General features: G+C 38.7%; 2 long non-coding RNA genes across 4 annotated transcripts; one reads left to right on the plus strand and one right to left on the minus strand.

Annotated features, from left to right (window-relative positions):
* Window positions 1-594: 594 nt before the first annotated feature.
* On the minus strand, window positions 595-25,515 carry LOC309665251. 2 transcript variants are annotated; one of them, XR_014266290.1, is made up of 5 exons: window positions 25,395-25,515; window positions 22,680-22,867; window positions 22,180-22,286; window positions 8,366-8,407; window positions 595-680 (listed from the first exon to the last, which is right to left on the minus strand). It is a non-coding gene; the product is annotated as an uncharacterized lncRNA (long non-coding RNA). The 2 variants fall into 2 exon arrangements; XR_014266291.1 differs by lacking the exons at window positions 595-680; window positions 8,366-8,407; window positions 22,180-22,286 and adding an exon at window positions 14,259-14,302.
* On the plus strand, window positions 13,995-19,933 carry LOC309665252. Of its 2 annotated transcripts, XR_014266292.1 has the most exons (3): window positions 13,995-14,153; window positions 15,280-15,429; window positions 17,984-19,933. It is a non-coding gene; the product is annotated as an uncharacterized lncRNA (long non-coding RNA). The 2 variants fall into 2 exon arrangements; XR_014266293.1 differs by lacking the exon at window positions 13,995-14,153 and having other exon boundaries at window positions 15,245-15,429.
* Window positions 25,516-26,108: the final 593 nt, after the last annotated feature.

Consider the following 26,108-nt stretch of genomic DNA (forward strand, 5'->3'; position numbering starts at 1 on the left):
GAAAGCAAATATGATGTCCCATAAATTATTAATAGTTCATGAGTAAATAAATATATGTAATAAATTTCATGAAGACACCATTAACAATACCATACAATCAGCCTAGTATGGTGTTCGTCATAAAGTTCCTTGCAAAAACGTTGTTAAAGTTTATTAGCCATTATAGTCAAACAACCACAGTGTGTGAAATTTGGCATTTCTGAAAATATCCACAGGGTACCCATATCCTCAGTAATTAACCTCAGTGCAGGTTATGTCCTAATTGGGGGTGGCTTCCAGCATGAACTGAGAGCAGAGGTTCACCCCATGGAGCCAGCTTGGGGCTTGCCAGCTTGGCATCTGTAAACCCAGCACACCTCCATCAGCCCCGAAATGGCTGCTGGCTTCCTTTATGATCTCTGGTCAGGGAGAATAAAAACCTTGAGATGCAATGGACTTCAGAGCTCCTCTAGCTCAGCACCTTGTTCAGGAAACTAAAAACAGGCCAAGATATTTTGGCAATTCGAAATTCACCTCTTCCAATTTCCCCTTGAGGATAGCCATCGTAATTTCAAAAAGTGGCGAATATGATCATTTATTTATGGTATTATATACCTGGAGAGGAACCTGTCCTTTTGTTTCTTCTGCAGTAGTGGACTCTCACTTTTCCAACTCCATCCTGAAATCACATCTGTGAAACCCTTCAGAGAAAAATTTGTAAAATGTTAGCCAACAAAAAAGGTATTACAGTAATTCACTTCTCACTGTAGTAATACTTCCAATCTGAAATCAGTTCTAAGAGGTTTCACAGGAGAACCATTAAACTGCTACCAGTCAGTTCTTCATTGGGCATGTCTATGAAGTCGAATTTCTAGGAATTGGAGATGCGGTGAAATGAACTATGGTACTACAGCTATCATTATCTCATGACCGTTATAAATAAAATCAACTTAAATGTGCCTTTACTAGTGTGAAATGTAGAAAAGTTGGCATTTTAAACGAAAGTATGTAACTTTCTGACAACAGTAATATCTGACTAAACAAAGTGCTCTATTTCCAGACCATACCAAATGCAAGGTTTACATCTTATTGCTGGAGTAGAAGGAATGAGCATCTGTATTATCATCTCTCATTCTTATGGGAGAAGGCAGGTCTCTAGTCGACCTTTTCTCCTCCCCCCCATCTCAGGATCAAAAATTAAGTTTCCCTGTAGTTGTCACTGTCAATGCTGGAGAGAGTCATTTCAGTAAAATATAACCTTATTTTATTAAATGTTGAAAAAAGTAGCCCTGTGAAGAGAGCCAGAATGCATTCCACAAAATTTCTGCTTCTTCTGGTCTACTCATGAATTTCTTCCCTTGCCCAAGTAAGTCAAGAAATTCTTATGAAATTGCCCTGACACTAACAGAAGGAAAACTGGAAAATTCACAAATATGTGCACACTAACAACACACTCTTAAACAACGAATGGGCCAAAGAAAAGATTGCAAGAGAAGTTAGAAAATACCTTAAGAAAAATGAAAACAAAAACATAAACATGCTATACCAAAACTTAATGGGATGCAGTGAGATAAGTTCAGAGGGAAATTTATAGCTTTAAATGCCTACATTAAAAAATATCTCAAATCAGTCACCTAACTTTGCACCTTAAAGCACTAGAAAAAGAAGAGCAAACTAAACACAGAACTAGTAGAAGGAAGGAAATAATAAATATTAGAGTGGAGATAAATAGAGAATAGAAAAACAAGAGGGAAAATAAATGAACCAAATTTATTTTAAAAGAGCAACAGAATTGACAAACCTTTAGCTAGAGTGACCAAAAAAGAGAAAAACTCAAATTACTAAAATCAGAAACGAAAGTGAGGAAATTACTACAGACCTTAGTACTAACGATAGCACTGAATTGTACTCTTAAAAATGGTTAACATGATGAATTTCATTTCATGTAAATTTTACCTTAGTAAAAAAGCCTGTATTTGTGTGGATTCATACCTGGACTCTCTGTTCTGTTCCATTGATCTACGTGTCTATCATCTCACCATTACCACACTGTCTTAATAACTGTGACTTTACAGTAAGTCTTAAAGTCAAATATTTTTCTTTTCAAATTTATTTTGGCTACTCTCATTCCTATGACTTTCTATAAAGAGTTTAAAGTTAACTTGTCAATATATACAGTGAGTGATGCTGGGATTTTTATTGGAATTGTGTTAGTCTATAGATCATTTTTTAAAGAATTGACATTTTAATTATATTGAGTCTTTCAATCCATGAGCATGATATACCTCTCTATTTATTTAGATTTTTTAGACATCCTTTGATTTCTTTCATTAGCTTTTTTTAGTTTTAAGTGTACAGCTCCTGCACGTTTGTTAGATTTATATCAAAGTATTTCCTTTTATTAAAAGAAGCTATTGTAAATGGTATTTAAAAAACAGATTTGGTTTCCTATTTTTCATTAATATTATATAAATTACATTTTAATTTTTGTGCATTGACTTTTTATTATGCAACTTTGCTACAGTCACTTATTCATTCCAGTAGCTTTTAAAATAGATTCTGGAGATTTCTACTTTAACAATCATGTCATCCTTTCCAATCTCTATGCTTTTTTCCCCTTGCTTTATTGCACTGGCTTGTCAACCAACCTATGGTGTTGAATAGGAGTGGTAAAAATATATATCTTTGCTTCGTTCTTGATCCTGGGGTAAAACATTAAATCTTTCACTACTAAGTATGATGTTAGCTATAGAATTTTTTTGTAGATGCTTTCTATTCCTAATTTACTAGAGTTTTAATGTTGAATGGATGTTGAATTTTTCAAGTTCTTTTTCTGTATCAATTGATATAATCATGTGGTTTTAATTATTTTAGTCCAGGGGTCAGCATACTGTGACTCACAGGCCAAACCCTGCCCTTTGACTATTTCTTTAGAGGCCACAAGCCAAAAAATGATTTTTTCATATGTTTAAAGTATTGTAAAAAGAAGAAGAATATGCTATAAAAACTGTATGTCACTCACAAAGTCTAAACTATTTACTATCTGGTTCTTTACTGAAAAACAATTGCCAAATCATCCTTTAGTTGATTAATATAGTGGATTGCATCAATGATCTCTGTCTGTTTAACTAGCTTTGCATCACAAGAAAACCCCCATTTGGTTGTGATGTATTATTCCTTTTATAAATTTCTGGATTTAATTTGCTATAATTTTATTAGAAAATTTTATGTCTATTTTCATAAGGGATATTGATTTGTAACTTTCTTACAAGGCCTTTTAAGGCTAATACTAGCCTCAGAAATGAGTTAGGAATCTCTCCTTTTCTATTTTTTAATTTGAAAATATTTTCTTAAGAAGCTCTATTTATTTCATATTCATAGAAAAATTGAGGAGACAGTATAAAAGTTACCCCCTGCCCCAACATACACACAGCTTCCCCCACTACCAATGTCTCATACCAGAGAGTACATTTGCAGGTTATTTGATAATCAACCTACATTGACAATCATTATCACCAAAAGTTCATCAAGGTTCACCCTGTGGGTTTTGACAAATGTATAATGACATGTATCACCATTATAGTATCATACAGAACAGCTACACTGCCCTAGAAATCCTCTGTGCTCCACAAATTTATTTATTCCTCCCTCCTTCTGAACCCCTGGAAACCACTGTTCTTTTTTACTGTCTGCATAATTTTACCTTATCTAGAATTTCATATATTGCAACCATACAGTGCATAGCTATTTCAGATTGTCTTCTTTCACTTAGTAATAGGCATTTAAGTTTCTTCTATGTCTTTTCATGGCTTGAAAGCTCATTTCTTTTTAGTGCTGAATAATATTCCATTGCCTGGATGTTTCACAGTTTATTTATTTATTCACCTAATGAAGGACAACTTGGTTGCTTTTAAGTTTTTGCAATTATGAATAAAGATGCTATAAACATCCATGTGCAGGTTCATAACTTTTCAATTCCTCTGGGTAAATGCCAAGTAGTGCAATTGCTGGATCATATGGTAGGAGTATGTTTAGTTTTGTAAGAAAGTGCTTAACTGTCTTCCAAAGTGGTGGTACCATTTTGCATTCCCACTAGCAATGAATGAGAGTTCCTCTTGCTCCACATCCTTGTCAGCATTTGGTGTTGTCAGTGTTACAGATTTTGGCCATTCTGATAGGTATGTAGTGGTATCTTACTATTGTTTTAATTTGCAATTTCCTAATGACATATAATGTTGAGCATTTTTTGCATGCTATTTTGTCATCTGTTTATCTTCCTCAATGATGTATCTGTTCAGGTTTTTTGCCCATGTTTAAATCAGGATGTTCATTTTCTTATTATTTAATTTTAAGAGTTCTTTGTATATTGTGAATTACAGTCCTTCATTGGATAAATCTTATGCAAATATTTTCTCGCAGTCTGTGGCTGTTTTCTTATTCTCTTGACAGTGTCTTTCACAGAGCAGAAGGTTTTTCTTTTTTTTAATTTTTATGAGTCCACCTTATCAATTATTTCTTTCACAGACCATACCTTTGGTGTTGTATCTAAAAAGTTATCACCATACCAAAAGCCATCTAGAATTTTTCTGTGTTAACTCCTAGGAGTTTTATAATTTTGCATTTTATATTAAGGTCTATCTATCATCCATTTTCAGTTAATATTTTTGAAAGGTCTGTCTCTAGATTCTTATGTTTTTTAATATGTGTCTGTCTAGTTGTTCCAGCACCATTTGTTGAAGAGAGTGTCTTTTCTCCATTTTACCGTTGTATTTCATCAAGATCAGTGATAATTTCACAGAAATATAGTGATATTTATGTGAGTCTCTTTCTGGGCTCTTTATTCTGTTCCAATGGTCTATTTAACTGTTCTATCACCAACACCACACTTGGTTACTATAGCTTTATTGTAAGTCTTGAAGTCAGGCAGTGTCAGTCCTTCTGCTTTGTTCTTCTCCTTCAATACTGGCTATTCTGGGTCTTTTGCCACTCCAGATATACTATAGAATCACTTAGTTGACATCCACAAAATAACATGCTGGCATTTTAATAGGGATTGCATTGAATCTATAAATCAAGTTACGAAGAACCAACATCTTGACAAAATTGAGTTTTCCCATCCATGAACATGAAATATCTCTATACTTATTTAGTTCTTTTTTAAATTTGTTTCATCAGAATTTTGTAGTTTTCCTCATATAGATCTTGTATGTATTTTGTTAGATTTACACCTAAGTATTTGTGTTAATGTAAATGGCAATATGTTTTTAATTTAAAATTCTACTTGTTTATTGCTGGGATAAGGAAAGTGTTAACCTTTTGTACATTAACCTTACATCTTTCAAATTTGCTGTAATAACTTATTAGTTCCAGAAATTTTGTTGTTAATTCTTTTGAGTTTTCTATATAGACAATCATGTCATCCATGAACAAAGATAGTTTTATTTCTTCTTTTACACTCTGTATAACTTTTATTTCCCTTTTTTGGTATTATTGAGTTATCTAGAACCTCTGGTATGATGTTGAAAAGGAGTGGTGAGAGAGGACATCTGCCTTGTTCCTGCTTTTAGTGGAAAAACTTAGTTTCTCATCATTAAGTATAATGTTAGCTATCGATTTTGTATAGATGGTCTTTATCAATTTGAGAGAGTTCCCCTCTATTCCTAGTTTGCTAAGAGTTTTTATCAAGAATGAGTATTGGATTTTGTCAAATACTTTTTCTGTATCTATTGATATGATCATGTGATTTTTCTTCTTTAGACTGTTGATGTGATAGATTACATTAATGGATTTCCAAATGATAAACCAGCCTTGCACACCTGGGATAAACCTCACATGGTCATGGTGTATAATTCTTTTCATACATTTTTGGTTTTGATTTGCTAATATTTTGCTGAGAATTTTTGCATTTGTGTTCATGAGAGATATTGGTCTGTAGTTTTCTTTTAAAGACTATCTGGTTTTGGTTTTAGGGTAATGCTGCCCTCATATAATGAGTTAGGAGGTTTCCCCTCTGTGTCTATCTTCTGGAAGAGATTGTATAAAATTGGCATAATTTCTTCCTTAAATGTTTGAATTCACCAGTGAACCTATCTGAGCCTGCTGCTTTCTGTTTTGGAAGGTTATTAATTGTTGATTCAATTTATTTAATAGATACAGGCCTATTCAGCATCTCTTTCTTCTTGTGTGAGTTTTGGCAGATGTGTCTTTCAAGGAATTACTCCATTTAATCTCAGTTATCAAATTTGTGGCCATAGTGTTGTTCATAATATTCCTTGATTATCCTTCTGCTATCCATGGGATCTGTAGTAATGTCCCTCCTTTATTTTGGATGTTACTAATTTGTATTTTCTCTCTTTTTTTCTTAGTTAGCCTGGCTAGAGGCTCATCAGCTCTATTGATCTTTTCAAAGAACTAGTTTTTTTTTTTTAATTGAAGTATAATTGACCTACAACACTATGTTAGTTCCAGGTGTACAACATAGTGATTCAATATTTCTATACATTAGAAAATGTTACTATGATAAATCTAGTTACAGTACATTACTATACAAAGATATTACAATATTACTGATTATATTCCACATGCTGTACATTTCATCCTCACAACTCATTTATATTGTAACTGGAAGTTTACACCTCTTAATCTCCTTCACCTATTTCACTCAACCCCCCACCCCCTACCTTATGGCAACCACTATTTCTTCTCTGTATCTAAGAGACTGTTTCTATTTTGTTCATTTGTTCATTTACTTTGTTTTTTACATTCCACATATAAGTTAAAATTATACATCATTTTTCTTTCTCTGCCTGACTTATTTCACTTAGCATAATAACCTCTAGGTCAATCCATGTTGTCACATCGAAATCACAAAAGATCTCATTCTTTTTTATGGCTGAGTAATATTCCACTGTGTATAATATACCACATCTTTATCCATTTATCTATCGATGGACACTTAGGTTGTTTCCATATCTTGCCTCTTGTAAGTAGTGCTGCAATAAACATAGGGATGCATATATTTTTTCTAATTAATGTTTTTGTTTTCTTTGGAAAAATACCCAAAGTGGAATTGCTGGATCATGTAGTAGTTCTATTTTTAACTTTTTGAGGAACCTCCATATTGTTTTCCATAGTGGCTACACCAATTTGTACCACCAACAGTGCACAAGGGTTCCCTTTTCTCTACATCCTTACCAACACTTGTTATTTGTTGTCTTTTTGTAATAGCCATTCTGACAGGTGTGAAGTGATATCTCATTGTGGTTTGATTTGCATTCCCCTGATATTTAGTAATGCTGAACATCTTTTCATGTGTCTGTTGGCCATATATATATGTCTTTGGAAAAATGTCTATTTAGGTCCTCTGCAAATTTTTCAATTGGTATTGGGTTATATGAGTTCTTTGGGGTTATATGAGTTCTTTGTATATTTTGGATATTAACCCCTTATTGGATATCATTTGCAAATACCTTCTCCTATTCAGCATGCTGCTTTTTCATTTTGTTAAAAGTTTCCTTTGCTATACAAAAGCTTTTTGGTTTGATGTAGTCCCATTTGTTTATTTTTGCTTTTGTTTCCCTTGCCTGAAGACACATATCCAAAAAAATATTGCTAAGACCAATGTCAAAGAGTGTACTGACTATGTTTTTCTAGATGTTTTATGTTTTCAGGTCTTACGTTTAAGGCTTTAATCCATTTTGAGTTTTTTGGGTTTTTTTTTTAATGGTGTGAGAAAGTACTCCAGTTTGATTCTTTTTCATGGAGCTGTCCAGTTTACCCAACACCAATAAGTGAAGACACTATCTTTTCCCCATTGTATATTCTTGCTTACTTTGGCATAGAGGAATTGCCCATATAAGTGTGGGTTTAATTCTGGGCTCTCTATTCTGTTCTAACGATTTATGTGTCTATTTTTGTGCCAGTACCATACTGTTTTGATGACTGTAGCTTTGTAGTATAGTTTAAGATCAGGGAGCATGATACCTCCAGCTTTGTTCTTCTTTGTCAAGATTGTTTTGATTATTCTGTGTCTTCTGTGTTTTCATACACATTTTAGAATAATTTATTGCCGTTCTGTGAAAAATGCTGTTGGTATTTTGAAAGGGATTGCACTGAATCTGCAGATTGCCTTGGGTAGTATGGTCATTTTTACCAATATTAATTCTTCCAATTCATGAACACAGTGTATCTTTCCACACAAAAGACCCAAATAGTCAAAACAACCTTGATAAAGAAAACAAAGTTGGAGGTATCATGGTCCCTGATTTCAAACTATACTAAAAAGCTATCATCATCAAAATAGCATGGTAAAGATGGATCTTTTCAATAAGTGGTGCTGGGTCAATTGAATATCCATATGAAAAAATAAATGTGACCTGACACTTACCTCATACCATACATAAAAATCAATTCCATATGGATTGCATACCTAAATGTGAAGAAAAAACAATTAGGCTTCTAGAAGAGAATATATGAGAACCACTTCATGACACACATCCAAAAGCTTAAATCTAAAACATGGAATAAGCAAGTGTTGGTATGAATGTGGAACAACAGCAAATCTCATACACTCTTACTGGGAGCATAAATTGGTCCAACCACTTTGGAATACTGTTTGGCAGAGTCTACCAAAGCCAAACACATGCATATCCTATGACCCAGCAATTCTGCTCCTAGGTATATATCTATCAGAAATACGCACATTTATTTACCAAAAGACATGTACTAGAATATTCATAGCACTAATCATAATAGTCCCAAGCTGGAAACTAAATACCTGTTAAAACTGGTGTGGATAAATAAGTTGAGACACAATAAAGTACTATGCAGCAATGAGAATCAATTACCTATAACTACATGTAGTATGGATGAATCTGACAAACACAATACAAAGGAAAATAAAACTACAGTTGACCCTTGAACAACATGGGAGTTAACCCATGTATAACTTATAGTCAACTCTCCATATCCCTGGTTCCTCTGCATCTGCAGATTCAACCAACCACCGACTGTGTAGTACTATACTATTTACTATTGAAAAACAGCCACATATAAGTGAACCCACAGTTCAAAGCAGTGCTGTTCAAGCGTCAACTATATAATATATAACATAACATACTATATGATTTCACGCATGCAAAGTACCAAAAAAAGCAACATTAATCTATGTTCTCAGATGTCAGGATAGTGGTTACTCAGAGAAGTTTGAGACTACAAGGAAGCTGAGAGGGCTTTGGGGGTCCTGGCATTGTTCTCTTTCTTGATTAGAATGCTGATATCATGAGTATGACCAGATAGTGATATTTCTTTGGGCTTTATGCATGCAATATTGCACTTTTCTGTATGTACACTATTTGTCAATAGAAAGTTTAAAAAATGTTTTCACATCATGGATGTGTCATAATGTATTCAAACATTTCCGTACTTATTGGTCATTCAATTTGTTTCAGCTTTTTTCTTCTGCAAATAATGTAAAATAAACATCTCCATATATATTTTATACATATTGGTCCCTTTTTTTTTTTTAAACATCTTTATTGGAGTATAATTGCTTTACAGTGGTGTGTTAGTTTCTGCTTTATAACAAAGTGAATCAGTTATACATATATATATGTCCCCATATCTCTTCTCTCTTGCATCTCCCTCCCTCCAACCATCCCTATCCCACCCCTCTAGGTGGTCACAAAGCATCGAGCTGATCTCCCTGTGCTATGCGGCTGCTTCCCACTAGCTATCTATTTTACGTTTGGTAGTGTATATATGTCCATGCCACTCTCTCACTTTGTCCCAGCTTACCCTCCCCCCTCCCCGTATCCTCAAGTCCATTCTCTAGTAGGTCTGTGTCTTTATTCCCTTTTAAAGAAATAAATTCTTCGTATATTAAGTGGTTTAAGTCTCCACACTAATATACAATATATGTGACATTTCTTCCACAAAAGCTGTAAAAACTCAGATTTTCATTTTCACTAGCAATGTTTATATTTTTCCTCTTATATGCTCATTAGAATTTTTTCATGTCTTTTTTCAGTGTGTATATTGAGTTCTTATCCTCATTTATAATAGATTAAGTCATTTTGCTTTCCTATATGTTGCAAATACTTTTCCTAATATAGGTACTCTACATTGAATTTGTTTATAGTAGACTTCTGATAAAATTTATGGTGATTTAAAATATGTCCACAAATACTCTGATACCATTCCCTTGAAGAGATGGAGTTTAATTCCTCTATCTTCATCATGGACTGGACTTTAATGACTTCCTTTTAATGAATAGAATGTGGCAAAGTGACAGTGTTTGACTTCTGATAGTAGGTTATGAAAGGCATTGCCCTCTTCTCTTTCTCTCTTGAATCATTCACTCTGGAGGAAGTCAGCTGTCATGTGGTAAGGAAACTCAGGCAGCCCTGTGAAGTGGCCCACATGGTAAGGAGCTGAGGCCCCCAACCAACAGACATGTGTGTGAACTTTCATGGAAGTGGATCCTCCGGCCCCAGTCAAGCCATATGACTACAGCCCTGGCCTATGGCTTGACCCCAAGGCCACCCGGCTAAGATACTCACAAAGGCCTGGCCTTCAGAAAATATGTGAGATAATAAGTATTTGCCTACTTAAACTGTTGAATTTTGTGGTAAATCATTTTACAACATATAAGTAATATATAATTTAAAATTTTTTATTGTTAAACACAATGTATGTGCAAAAGCAAACAAAACATAGATGTACAATTTAACAAAGTATTATAAAGCAAACACTAATGTAATTACTACCCAGCTTAAGAAATTAAAAATTGCAGGTCCCCGAAAAGAATATGAGTGTTCTTTCATGATCAAAACCCTCTTGCTCCAGTTTATGTGCAATCACAATCTTGATTGTCATAGTGATCATTTCTCTGCTTTGCTTTATGATTTTATCTCCTATGTTTACATCTCTAAACAATACAAGTTAGTTTTGCTTATTTCTGAGTTGCATATAAATGGAATCTATGGAATCATAGATTTACTTTTTTATGCCTTCTTCTGTTCAACCTTTTGTAAGATTCATCAATGTTGTTGTATGGAGCTCTAGTTTGTTTACTTGCATTTCTGTAGAATATTTCCATTGTATGACTCTACTGCAGCATATTTATCCATTTTACTATTTATGAATACTTGGGTTGTTTCTAATTTGGGACTACTATGCTTGCTTTTATGAACAATCTTGTTCATACTGTCATGGTTCATGTGCTCATGAGCTTCTCAAAGTTATATATTCCTAGGGGTGGTGATAGGAATATCACCACTTTACCATTTAATAACAACTTGTTTTCCAAAGGGACGGATTAATATGCACTGCCTCCAGTGCTGAATGAGTTCTTGTTGTGACATATCCTCAACAACACTCATAACTCTAAAGGTTTTTAATGTTTGCCAGTCTGAGGGGATAGAGTGGTATCTCACCATAGTTTAATATGCACTTCCCTGAATAATAATGATTTTAAGTAAATTTTCATATCTTTTTGGCCATTTTTATTTTCTCTATTATGAAGCACCACCTATTTTCTATACGTTGCCTGCCTTCCTATTGAATCAAAGAGATTTAAAATTATATGTTTCAATTTAACAATATATATATCTATATACATTTTAATCCTTTATTGTTTATATCTTTAGAAAATATTCTCTGACACTCATTACTTTATCTTTCAACTTTTAAATAGTGTTTTAATATACAGAACTTTTACATTTTAATGTAGTTCAATTATAAATCTATTCCTTATGTGTAGTTATTTTCTGACTGCTTTAACCAATTTTATACCACAAAGTATATATATTTTTATATATATACAAAATATATATTATATAATATATATTTATAAATATATAATTATAATATAAATGTATTTATTTTATATTTATTATATAAATCACATAATTATAATATATAATATATTTATAAATATATCTAACTCTAATATATTATATATATAATACATATGTATATATATATAATTATATTACTCTAGATATATCATGTTCTTGGACTGGAAGAATCAACATTGTGAAAATGACTCTACTACCCAAAGCAATCTACAGAGTCAATGCAATCCCTATCAAACTACCACAGGCATTTTTCACAGAACTAGAACAAAAAAATCTCACAATTCATATGGAAACACAAAAGACCCTGAATAGCCAAAGCAATCTTGAGAAAGAAAAACGGAGCTGGAGGAATCAGGCTCCCTGACTTCAGACTATACTACAAAGCTACAGTAATCAAGACAGCATGGTACTGGCACAAAAACAGAAATAGAGATCAATTGAACAGGATAGAAAACCCAGAGATAAACCCACGCACATATGGTCACCTTATCTTTGATAAAGGAGGCAAGAATATACAGTGGAGGAAAGACAGCCTCTTCAATAAGTGGTGCTGTGAAAACTGGACAGCTACATGTAAAAGAATGAAATTAGAATGCTCCCTAACACCATACATGAAAATAAACTCAAAATGGATTAAAGACCTAAATGTAAGGCCAGATATTATGAAACTCTTAGAGGAAAACATAGGCAGAACACTCCATGACATATATCACAGCAAGATCCTTTTTGACCCACCTCCTAGAGAAATGGAAATAAAAAGAAAAATAAACAAATGGGACCTAACGAAACTTAAAAGCTTTTGCACAGCAAAGGAAGCCATAAACAAGATGAAAAGACAACCCTCAGAATGGGAGAACATATTTTCAAATGAAGCAACTGACAAAGGATTGATTAATCTCCAAAATATACAAGCAGCTCATGCAGCTCAATATCAAAAAAACAAACAAGCCAATCCAAGAATGGTCAGAAGACCTAAATAGACATTTCTCCAAAGAAGATACACAGATTGCCAACAAACACATGAAAGAATGCTCAACATCATTAATTATTAGAGAAATGCAAATCAAAACTACAATGAGATATCATCTCACACTGGTCACAATGGCCATCATCAAAAAGTCTACAAACAATAAATGCTGGAGAGGGCGTGGAGAAAAGGGAACACTCTTGCACTGTTGGTGGGAATGTAAATTGATACAGCCACTATGGAGAACAGTATGAAGGTTCCTTAAAAAACTAAAAATAGAACTACCATACGACCCAACAATCCCACTACTGGGCATATACCCTGAGAAAACCATAATTCAAAAAGAGTCATGTACCACAATGTTCATTGCAGCTTTACTTACAATAGCCAGGACATGGAAGCAACCTAAGTGTCCATCAACAGATGAATGAATAAAGAAGATGTGGCACATATATACAATGGAATATTACTCAGCCATAAAAAGAAACAAAACGGAGTTATTTGTAGTGAGGTGGATGGACCTAGAGTCTGTCATACAGAGTGAAGTCAGAAAGAGAAAAACAAATACCATATGCTAACACATATATATGGAATCTAAAAAAAAAAAAAAAAAAAAGGTTCTGAAGAACCTAGGGGCAGGACAGGAATAAAGACGCAGATGTAGAGAATGGACTTGAGGACATGGGGAGGGGGAAGGGTAAGCTGGGACGAAGTGAGAGAGTGGCATGGACATATATACACTACCTAATGTAAAACAGATAGCTAGTGGGAAGCAGCTGGATCACACGGGGAGATCAGCTCGGTGCTTTGTGACCACCTAGAGCGGTGGGATGGGGAGGGTGGGAGGGAGATGCAAGAGGGAGGGGAAATGGGGATATATGTATACATATAGCTGATTCACTTTGTTATACAGCAGAAACTAACACCTTGTAATTATGCTCCAATAAAGATGTTTAAAAAAAAAAAGAAATTAGATTTACTCTAAGTGCTCAAAACACACACACACACAGAAAAAAAGAATTAATATGTAAATTTAGCAAGGCAGTTGAATAGGGGTCAATATACAAAAATCGAATGCATTTCTATTTATATTTATACACAAATGATTTCTATGTATGCTACATATAGTATGCACAGAATTTTTTCTGTAAATACAAAACTATACATTCCCCTATTTATTACTATTGCGTTGCACCCTACAGGCCTGCAAGCCCTGCACTTGCCCAGCCTCGAGACCGAAGAAAGAGCCTGGAGTCAGCGACATAGACATCAATGGTTTAATGGATGGAGGAGCTTACATGTCCTGGAGCAACACTCCACGGTGTGCGGCAGACAGCGGGCAGGACATGGTAGTAGTCTTTGCTTCCAGGGCTCGGGGAGGTTACCGCTTATAGGGGGAATTGACATCAGGTTGGCTCATCGGTTACCAGGGAAACAAGCAGAGGGGCATGTCCCTCACCGTCCCTTTGATAAGCTATCACGGTGGAGATGCTCTGATCTAAAGATTAGAACAATCACTAGCTGGGGCCGGGGGCTAGTATGTATTAGGAGGGAAGGTTGGTGATGTGAGTAGTGTGTAGATGAAGGAGGACTGGTCGGGCAGGGGTTGTACAGCGAGCAAGAGAAGAGCCATCTTGGGTGGCTTGATCATACAATTATTTATGTATTTCTATATATGCTGTATACTAGCAATGAAAATATTGGAAAATCAAATTTTAAAATAACATTTAAATCGTATAAAAATACTTACGAATAATTTTAACAAAATATGTGCAAGCCCTGTTCACTTAAACCTACAAAACTTTGTTGAGAGAAATAAATGAAGACCTATATAAATGGGGTCATATATGCCATGTTCATGGCTTAGAAGACTAAACATTAAGATGTCAGTTATCCCCAAATCAATCTATAGATTCAAAGTAATCAAAATCCCAGTAAGCCGTTTTGTAGAAATTTCCAAGCTGACTTGACAAATTTTATGGAAATGGATATATTTTCCAAAAAAGAAAATGCTGGAGGTCACGACTTAACTGTAATCTGCGGGAAACAAGACCCTGTGTTACTGTCATGAGGACAGACAAACAGATCAGTGGAGACTGACCCACATGTTCAACATATAACACATATAACACATACAGTCATTTGATATTTTGACAAACGAAGGTGATGATATAATTTGATGAAGAAAGGATGGTCTTTCCTACAAATTCTGGATACCCATTTGTAAATAAAAATGAACCCTGACGCTGACCATGCACACAAATATAATTTAACTTGAAATGAGCCACAGACCTATATGTAGATCATCTTCCCAATAACCCATGAGACGAAGTCACACAAAGCTAAGCCAAGGCGTCAAGGTGCTGGGTTCTCATTGGGGCCCCATTCAGGTTGTTGGCAGTCCAGGACATTGTGGCTACAGAATTAAGGTTGCCCTGCCTGCTGGCTGGTGGCAGAGACTATTCTTGTTCTCAGGCCCACCGACAGCCTGGCAGCCAGCACGTGAGGCCCCCGCACCCGTGAGTCTCTGACTTCCTCTTCTGTGACCAGTCAGAGAAAACTCTCTGCCTTTGAAGCACTCATGGAATTAAAGTGGGCCCGCCCAGATCATCTCTCTTTAGCCAGGTAACAGAAATTTCTCATGATGCTTGTAACTTTAACCATTTCTCCTTGAAATTCCACACATTTTTGTTCCATATATATTTTAGGCCATACTTTAAAGTGCATTCAAAATTAGCCTCGCTGTATCTTTCTGGGAGGCTGATCAAATTATTATTTTGAAATGACCCCTAAGATCTAGTAAAAACTTTGATCTTCCGGTCTTCTCGTCTAACATTACCAGCTGTGTGAGCTTGCTTCTGGTTGGCATCTCCAACACCTGTCATTTTCCCATCCTTTTAATTCCATCCTCCTTAAGTGTTCTGTTTTAGATGAGTCTTGTATTAATTTCCTAGGGCTGAAGTAACAAAACAGGGTGGCTTAAAAAAACAAAAATTTACTCCCTCACAGTTCTGGAGGCTAGAGGCCCAAAGTCAAGGTACCAGCAGGGCTCTGCTTCCTCTGAAGGTTCTAGGGCTTTCCTTGGCGTGTAACAGCACACTCCAATGTCTGCGGCATCTGCACATGGCTTCTCTGTGTGTGTCTCTGTGCCCTCTCCTCTTCTTAGCAAGATACCGTTAGATTAAGGGCCCAGACTAAATCCAGGATGATTTCATCTTGAGATCCTTAACTAAACACGTCGCAGAATAGGGAGGGTGGCAGGGAGATGCAAGAGGGAGGAGATATGGGGGTATATATGTATGTATAGCTGATTCACTTTGTTATAAAGCAGAAACTAACACACCATTGTAAAGCAATTATACTCCAATAAAGATGTTAAATAAATAAATAAATACATACATACATACATCGCAGCAGCACCATTTCCAAAGAAGGTCACATTCTGAGGCTCTGGGTAGACCTGAATTTTGGGGGGATACCCTTTTCCGTACCCCACTGGTGCATGTGTAAAGTCAGCAGTCTCCAAATCTGAGCCAAATTTTGTGTAGGGGGTTGATCCTGCCCCATCCTCCGACAGGGCAACCTCAAGAAAATCAGTGCTTCTGATACAAAACCTACCGACCTCAGCCCCGCACAACACACCATCAAAGTGAAAGCTGCAGGCTACATCTGGGCCCTAGTGGTGACAGAGGTGATCACAGGTTCAGGTTCAGATCACAGGTGACTCTCTGTTCCCAGGTACGTATTATGCCTTGGGACGTGGAGGTAGCATCCTGCAGGCTCCGTACAGCCACTGGAGCCTCCTTGCTAAGACAGAAATGACATCTTCAGGATGAAGGCAGGCCTGGCCATCTGGTGCAGGAGGAAGTAGCTTCCTGTTGTCCTCAGACCCTTGCTACAGGCAATGACACTAGAGCAGGCCACCCTCTGAGTAGACAAGAAAGGGAATTCTCTCGTGGTATAGAGAGCACTGCCACTGTCCCATGCCACACGGCCCACCAGAGCACTGCTGCTGCCCGTACCTTACCGGGTGTCCCTGATAAAGGACAGACACAACAGTCCACACAAATGGTTGACCTTCAGGCTGTCATCTCAGTCACCTTAGCCCTTGATGCCCCAGCAAACAACCAGCATGTTTACACTCTTTGGCCATTGCCAGTGGCATGGCCATGTGGCCAGCCAATGCAGAAACTAAATTCTCATCCAAGCTTTCCCGTTTGGGAGGAAGACCTCAGGACCTCTTGCCCCCCAAACACCCCAAATATAAATGATAGTCACACATGTCTGCACATAGCAGGCACTCCTATCCCCTTCGGAGACCCAGACATTACCAACAGTGACCAAGACTCTCATTTCACTTTAAAAACACACAACACCAAGCTCTTGAGCAAGTCATTCAAGAGAACTTCCCTTCATCTGCCAATTTAGAACGCAGGCCTCACAGAGGACCATATGGCCTACTTATACAAGTTCAGGTTCGGGGAAATGAAACATGCACCTGTCAGTCATCAAACATCAGAAATGCATCATAATAACTTACTCCATTTTTGGTGTTTGACAGCTGATAGCCTTTAAGGACCACCCCCCTCTCTTACCCCAGGGCAAGCTGATAAGAAAGGGGCACCTGCAGAGAATTCACACCAGTAAACCCTGGCCCAGGGTAAGAACCCCACCTCCCAAACCACAGGGAAAGCCAGAGTCAGTAACTCCTCCCTGCTTCCTCAGGCCATTTCCAGAGCTGCCTCCTGGGAGCCCACCCTGCTCTCCCAGCAAAGTCTCATTATGTGAAAAATTGACCTTTTCACACCCACTCGCTGCATGTGTGGCATCATCAGTCTTGATAATGAGAACTAAAATGTTGCCTGCCATATCAGTAAACAAAGGATGTTGCAGCCATCAAGCCATCATATTACAGCCACCGGAGGGTGAGCCCTAAGGGAACCCAGGATGTAGACAAACGGGCTGCTCACTGCCAAACCCTCAGCCACTGCCACACCCCCTGGTTCTGCGAGTGTACCCTGAGGAAACTCAGGATGAGAAAACACAGGATACTGGCCCCAGATATTTAAGGTGCATATGAAAGGAATGATTTCAGTGAGCCCAGGCTCTTGCATCTTCCCAAACTTAGAAAAGTGCTAAATTCCATAACTTGAGAAATCTGGTTTTCTTTTATTAACAGTAATCTTTTGATGTTCTGACTACCTGGTCTTTTGTTGAGAATCTCCTATATATCCTGGCTCCCCACCCTTGCCTCTTCGGAACAGTTTCTGCAATGTCATCTGAGATGCCATGTCCCGGGCCTGAAGTCCTCAGAAAGTCCACCCAATAAAACATAACTCTCAACTTTTAGGTTGTGCATTTTTTTTTCAGTCAACAATAACCAAGCCACATTTTGGGTCAGGTTGATCCTGCCCCCTGTGGTGCAACCACAAAACACATTCATCTTCCTCTTATGATTTAGAAGCTATATGCTGTATACTATTCTTCTAGGAGTTAGACGAGAGATTACTATTTGCAGCCTGCCTTATAAAGTATACTGCTAATTGGTACATTTAATCTTCTCCGACAATTCAAGGAGCTTAGACCTTTTAGTTCCTCATAAACCTCCCCTAGCCTAAATGCTAAAGTCATGCATTTTATTTCTACATATAGTTTAAAGTCCACAAGGCATTGTTGTTGCTGTTTTATACAGTCAATATTTAGATTTCCTCATCAAAGGTGAGGTGGATTTCCTCACTGTTGCGGCTCATCGATCTTTCCTGCTTCTCTGACATTTCGTCTGTGATCATTTTCCCTCTGCCTGAAGAAGTCTCATTAGTATTACACCGAAGGTCGTTTTACTTCCTCTCGCTGCTATTACATACATTTTTCTTAGTCTTCAGTTATCTCAGTTCACTCTGATGGGTCTATATGCAGATTTATTTTTATTTACCCTGCTTGGGGTTTGCGGGGCCTTCTTGATTCCATGGAGTACTGTCCTTAGTCTATTTTGGAAAAATCTCTACCATCATCTCTTCAAATGTTTCCTATGCGCCCCTGCCTCACCTACGCCTAGGATATAAAATAAACAAATACTAAATTTTTTTCATGGATCCTTTATGGCCTCGCCATTCAAAGTGTGGTCTATGACCTGATAGCATCAATATTCTCAAGAAGCTTCTAAAAACTCAGCATCTCAGGCATCCCCAGGGATCCACTGAATCAGAATCTTCATTTAAACAAGATCCACAGGTGAGTCACATCCCATTCAAGTCTGAGAAGCACTGGTCTCCATCTCTCAGCCTCTCTTCCACATTTACCACTCCTCGTCTCCCCATTCCATTGTAGATAATTACTTTTATCTTCCAGTTCACTAATTCTTTCATACTCTTAACTTCTTAATTGATGTATATAATACACATAGAAAATTGCACAAGACATAAACATAAGAGCCCAGTACATTTTTACAAAGTAAATATTCATGTCACCACCGAAGTTAAGAACACTGCCAGTGGCCCACAAGCTCCCCCCACCCACCCCAGACTTCTGTGGGATTCAACTGTCCACTCTGCTATTAAATTCATCCACTGAGTCCTAACGTTTGTTATTCAGTTTTGCTACTCCAGAATTTCTTTCTACTTGGTTCTTTTCCAAATCTGTATGTCATTTTTCACGGCTTTAAGTTCTCTGTTGAAATTTATCTCCTTGAGCAGGGCAACCACAGGTGTGCTAGTGTTTGTGTCTATTAACTACAATATCCAAATCCCCTGGGGCTCTACTGACATTGTCAGCTGTTTATCTTGCAGGTTCTAGTTCATGTTATCTTTTTTTCTTTTTTATGGAGTATAGTTGACTTACAACATTGTGTTAGTTTCAGCTGTACAGCAAAGTGATTCAGTTATACATATACATATATTCATTCTTTTTTACATTCTTTTCTCATACAGGTTATCACAGAATATTGGGTAGAGTTCCCTGTGCTATACAGTAGGTCCTTGTTATCTATCTTATATATAGTAGTGTGTGTATTCGTCCCAAGCTCCTGATTTATCCCTCCCCACCACGTTTCCCCTTAGGTAACCATAAGTTTGTTTTTGATATCTATTAAGTCTGCTTCTGTTTTGTAAATGGGTTCATTTGTATCTTTTTTTTTTTAAATTAGATTCCACATATGAGTGATATCATATGATATTTGTCTTTGTCTGACTTACTTGACTTAGTATGATAATCTTTAGGTTTTAGCATCCATTTTGCTGCAAATGGCATTATTTCATTCTTTTTTTATGGCTGAGTAATATTCCATTGTATATATGTACCACATCTTCTTTATCCATTCCTCTGTTGATGGACATTTAGGTTGCTTCCATGTCCTGGCCATTGTAAATAGTGCTGCAATGAACACAGGGGCATATGTATCCTTTTGGATTATGGTTTTCTCCAGCTATATGCCCAGGAGTGGGATTGGTGGATCATATGGTAGCTCTATTTTAAGTTTTTTAAGGAACCTCCATATTGTTCTCCATAGTGGTTGTACCAATTTACATTCCCACCAACAGTGTAGGAGGGTTCCCTTTTCTCCACACCCTCTCTAGCACTTACTGTTTGTAGACTTTTTGATGATGGCCATTCTGACAGGTGCAAGGTGATACCTCATTGTAGTTTTGATTTGCATTTCTCTGATAATTAGTGATGCTGAGCATCTTTTCGTATGCTTTTTGGCTATCTGTATATCTTCTTTGGAGAACTGTCTGTTTAGATCTTCTGCCCATTTTTTGATTGGGTTGTTTGTTTTTTTGACATAGAGCTCCATGAGCTGTTTGTATATTTTGGAGATTAACCCCTTGTCAGTTACATTATTTGCAAATATTTTCTCCCATTCTATGGGTATCTTTTTGTTTTGCTGATGGTTTCCTTTGCTGTGCAGAAGCTTTTAAGTTTAATTAGGTCACATTTGTTTATTTTTGTTTTTATTTTCATTACTCTAGGAGGTGGATCAAAAACGATATTGCTTCAGTCTATGTCAAAGAATGTTCTGCCTATGTTTTTCTCTAAGAGTTTTATAGTGTCTGGCCTTACATTTAGGTCTTTGATCCATTTCCAGTTTATTTTTGTGTATGGTGTTAGAGAATGTTCTAATTTCATTCTTTTACATGTAGCTGTCCAGTTTTCCCAGCACCACACATCAAAGAGACTGCTTTTTCTCCACTGTGTATTCTTTCCTCCCTTGTCATAGATTAATTGATCATAGGAGCGTGAGTTTATTTCTGGGCTTTCTAACTTATTCCATTGATATATATTTCTGTTTCTGTGCCAGTACCATACTGTTTTGATTACTGTAGCTTTGTAGTATAGTCTGCAGTCAGGGAGTCTGATTCCTCCAGCTCCATTTTTCTTTCTCAAGATTGCTTTGGCTATTTGGGGTCTTTTGTGTTTCCATGTAATTTTAAAAGAACTTTGCTCTAATTCTGTGAAAAATGCCAATGGTAGTTTGATAGGGATTGCACTGAATCTGTAGATTGCCTTGGGTAGTTCATATCATCTTACCTCATGTGCCTACTTATCTCTAAGTGAGTGCTGAACACTGTATTTGAAAAGAGAGGCCTTGGGAGTTGTTAACCTTCTCCAGAAAGGATTTTCATTTACTCCCAGCCAGTAACTGGGCAGCTGCAGCCAGTTCAGGGACTGTTTACTTTCAGACCACCCTCACTCTTAGGTTGAAACTTGATAACCCACCCAACGTAAGAGGATTCACAGGGCTCCATTCCTTGGTGGCCCTGCAGTCCAACTTTTGTCTACTTGGCTATTAAGCTCTGCTCAGCCCCTTAGCTTTGTAGTAAACATCTCCAGGGCAAAAGCAGCCCCATTGTTAGGCTCAGCACTTTGATTTCTGCCATCTTCTGAATCTTGGCCTAGAAACCGTTTGCTCTTTTTAGCTCTCTGACTTGATATATATTCTAATTTTTCTAATTGTCCTTCACTGACAAGTATGTGTGAATCATGTGCTCTACCATTCCCAGGAGAGAAACTTAGTGGCTTCCTCTTCATCTACACAATATATTCTCAAATTGCTCTGGAGATGTTAATTACACTTATTCCAAAGTCTTCTTTAAACAACTAGAGTTGTTTATGTGAAATCTGTTTCATCAGGTTTTACTTTTTTTGTTTACGAGCTTAGTTCTTTTACAGAGTTAGTTCTGTTTACATATGAAACTGTTCCTGGATGTCTGCTCATCTTGATATTTGGGATGCCAGTTTGCCCACACTTGCAAAGACCTCCTTCCCTCCAGGAGGAGGATACTGCCCCCAGGTGAGAGCTACTTCCTCAATCTGCCAGCTAACATCCACTTTTGCCATTTCTCTCTGGCCAAATGCTCCCTCCCAATGCCCAAGAATCACCTCTAAAACAAATGTCCTGGCAACAGAAGGCCTTCATCATCTGAGGCAAATGCTTGCATTCTGTCGAACATGCCTCAGTTTTCCTTTGAGTTGGGCCCTCGTGGAGACTTGAAAAGGGGGAAAGAAGGGTGAGAATGCAGTAGTGAGAAGGAACTGCAAGGGGAAGAAAGACTATGAGTAGGACCAGGAGACAGGAAAGCAGGGGCCCGTGGACAAGAAAACACAGGCAGCCCACAGGGCTGGACCTCACTCTGAAAGGGTGAGAGGCTGCAGAGATGGGGCCAGGGAACAGGCTGTGGCACACAACAGCCGAAGGGGGATGAGGAGTCTGCCCTCCACGTGGCAGGCAAGGAGGAGCTTGGGGGACCGAGCAGAATTATGTGGTCACTTGCTCTGCCATGTGGAGGGCCTGGCTTGAAGTGCCACCTGGCACAGTGGTCTGGTGCCAGGTCCACAGACCCTGAGAAACAGCAGAGGTTCCTGAGAGCTGGGTCACTCACCAGCAGGAGGGGGCCTTCTGGAAAGTCACAGTATGTAGGCAGGCAGGAGGCTTGCTCACACCCGTTCTCTGCTTTCCATACTTTGATCAGTCCCCGCTCGTCCACGGTGACAACCAGTTGCAGCCGAGGGTAAGTCACCAAATTCACCAGAGCTGCAGGCTGTAGAGGGCTCGACAGATCTCCGTGCCCTAGGCAACAACAAAATTAATGTAACAACTCACATAGGGCCCATTTATTTCCTAAACACTTATTATTTTCATTCATTCGACCATCACCCAGTGCACGCTGGGGACATGTAGGTGTAAAGGATATGATCCCCATCCTCACAGGCTGCACAGCATGGTAGGGAACACAACACAGAAGCAATGTTCCACCATAGAGGAGACAGGTGTGTCCTGGAGGAGAGCAGTGGTTGAGCGTGGGTGTTGAGACTGCCTGGGGTTGGTGCCATTGCAGGGGGATTGAGGGTGGGGTCCTTCATGTGCACTGGGCACAGGATGTCTGAAGCACTCCCAGTGGTTACCTATGGCTCAACTGAAGAAGGCTGGGCAGGGAGGCAGGACCCAACACTACCCACCCTGCCCGGGATCTGGGCTGTGCTTGGGACCTAGGCTGTGCTGGGGACCTGGGCTGTATTCAGGACCTGGGCTTTGCAGGGCTGCATAAAGTGAACTTCCACGTGGAACGACTCACTTGGTCCCCAAGGAACCCAGGTTTACAGATAAGCTAATTCAGCCTTGTGGTTGTAAACAGTTTCTGTTGCATATCTGCAACTGCCCTGCTCAGAACATGCCCTTCCCAGTGGTGTACCCAGCAGTGCCACCGCGGGCCAGGCCTGGCGAAGGCCCATGCCCTGTCACGGCCATTAGCACAGAGGAAAATGACTGGTCCGAGATGGGCTGATTCCCAGATACATGGTCTCTCCCAGGATTCTGAAAGCTAGAACAGCGAGGTAAAGAGCCCGGGTCCAGCAGGCCCATGGCACATTAGGACAGAGCGTCAGAGAACCAATCCTCTAATTGCTCTTTCTGAGTTTCTCAGAGTTGCCACATGGGGTTTCTTTCCAATTTGGAGTTATTACGGTTCTTTTTCTATCAGGTGTTATCATGTTAGCATGATCTTTTTCCAATCATGATATCCCAGTATTCTTCCATTCCTTTCTTTCTTCCCCCTCACATCAACAAATCAACAGTTGATTTCTGTTGCTTAAACAGCTAACAAGACTATTACTAGTAGGAACTCGGCACCGGTGACTGGGTCATGTCAACTAGGTCTCGGAGAATACACATTATTCACCAGTGGCTAGTAGTATGGAAGTGGGCAAAGAAGCAGTGAAACTCCCCTTCCCATTTCAGAATAGAAAGTAGCAACCAGGGGAACAGAGCGCAGAAACAGGCTACATACTGCATGACTCCAACAAAATGATTGAGCTTTATAAAAATAAAATAAGATTGGAGATGTGTTCACAAAGAGGATTAAGGTTGGCAAGCCAGGCAGAATGGGTGCAGAGGGGTCTAGCCCTGTCTAACAGTCCCACACTGTGACCAACGGACCACACTAGAGTTCAACAAACCACAGCCTGCAGCCAAACCCAGCCCACTAACCATTTTTGTATTTTCGTTAAAAAAAAAAAAATCAAAGAATATTTCATGACACATGAAAAAAACAAGAAACTCACATGTGAGGGTCCATAAGTACCGTTTTATTGGAACACAGCCACTCCCCTTTTGTTTACTTGTTGTCTACAGCTGCTTCTGCATTTCAGCCACATAGTTAAGTAGTTGCAACAGGACCATGTGGTCTACAAAGCCTAAAATATTTGCTCTCTGGCCCTTTACAGAAAAGGTCTGCCACCCCAGCACCAAAGCTCTTTATGTTCAAGTCAAGACCTTTTTGTTTTGGCAACTATGGAACCTCCCAGCCTTCAGGTCTTCTTCCTGCCCAAGAGCCCCTCATCTAAGCCTGTGTGGTCTCATGTCCACAGCCTAAGGGGGGTCTCTTTCAGGGCAACACAACTGCAATGAAACAGAGACCAGCCACCTGCACCCATCAGTCACCAGGGACCTTCACTCGAAATTATAATGTCAAACATCACTGTATATGAGGAAAATAAAGCACGTGGAAGAGAAAAAAAAACATGATAAACAAATGAAAAACTGACCATGGAGGAAAGACATATGATGCAAATAACTGTATCCTTTAAACAACAAAAAAGAGCAATCAGAGAATATGAAAATGGATAGGAAAGCTTTTTAACAATTAGTACCAACCAAGTCCAAAATACTAATCAAGTTATCGAGGTTGTAACACTTAAGTTTGCAAGTGGGGTGAGTAAAAGCTGCATTATCTGGGCAAAACCACCCAGAGGCTGGCATTGGCTCCAATGTGGACATCACAGAACTGGGCATGGCAGCTGTCATCCCCTTGCATAAACAGCCTCCATCAGGCACTGCAAAAATGCCCATCTCCCTGAGGCAGGACAGCAGAGAGTCAAGGGCATTTGCGATCAATCAGACTCAAGTCTGAAGTGTGACCTGGCACAGCGACTGAGCCTCCTGCAGCTCAGATTTCTCATCTGTACAATGGGGCTCCCACTCCTCACCTCACAAGTTGGCTGTGATGGTTAAAGAGAATAAAGGCAAAGGGCCTCGCTAAGACTGAGGACATAGCAGCATCTGGTCACTTCTCATCCTGACCCCCTCCTGGACAGCTCACCTCTTGCAGATCCCAGGCACACACGGTGCCATCTGACGACACGGTGCACACCACGGACTTCTCCTGCCCATCAAACCAGTACTCTTTGGTTGAGATGTAGGCCAGCTCATCTATCTCTTCTGAAAGAGAACACAGACTTGCCTTAAGCACACACATGGATGCCTGGGATGTGAACAGTCAACTTGGTGAAGGGGAGGCAGGCAAGTCATTCCTCTTCTCTCTCAGGAGCATGACAGATGCTGATTCTGGGGATAGTGGTGGACAGAAAGAGCTGGGACTTCAGACTTACAATTTGGGTGTCATGCCCAGGACTGCCTACCACCCGCCAGCCATGTTACTGTGAACAACAGTTACAACATCCTTATCTCTTAGTTTCTGTTTCTTTCTACTCTGAAATAGATGTAATGATCTCTGTGAGGATCAAATGAAAACACAGGTATAGAACATAGCAGGGTATGTCCTCATTATGTGGCATTTTCCAACTAATTGGCTGAAAAACCAAATCCCTAGAGATCTGACCAGGGAAAGAGTGGGAATGCACAGAGTTACCACCTTCCCCACCCCATACCTTTGTGCGCAGCAATGGCTTTGCAGATAAAAGTCCTTCTCTGGCCACCCAGATTCCATTCGGAACTCCAGTTCAGATCAGCAGAGATAGTACTGTTTCCATGTCTGTGTGCCCAGGGTCGTCTGGGAGGCTTTACAGGAGGACCA

The sequence above is a fragment of the Balaenoptera physalus genome (genome assembly GCF_965194825.1).
Source record: "Balaenoptera physalus genome assembly, contig: SUPER_7_unloc_1, whole genome shotgun sequence".
In the NCBI taxonomy this organism is placed as follows: domain Eukaryota; kingdom Metazoa; phylum Chordata; class Mammalia; order Artiodactyla; family Balaenopteridae; genus Balaenoptera; species Balaenoptera physalus.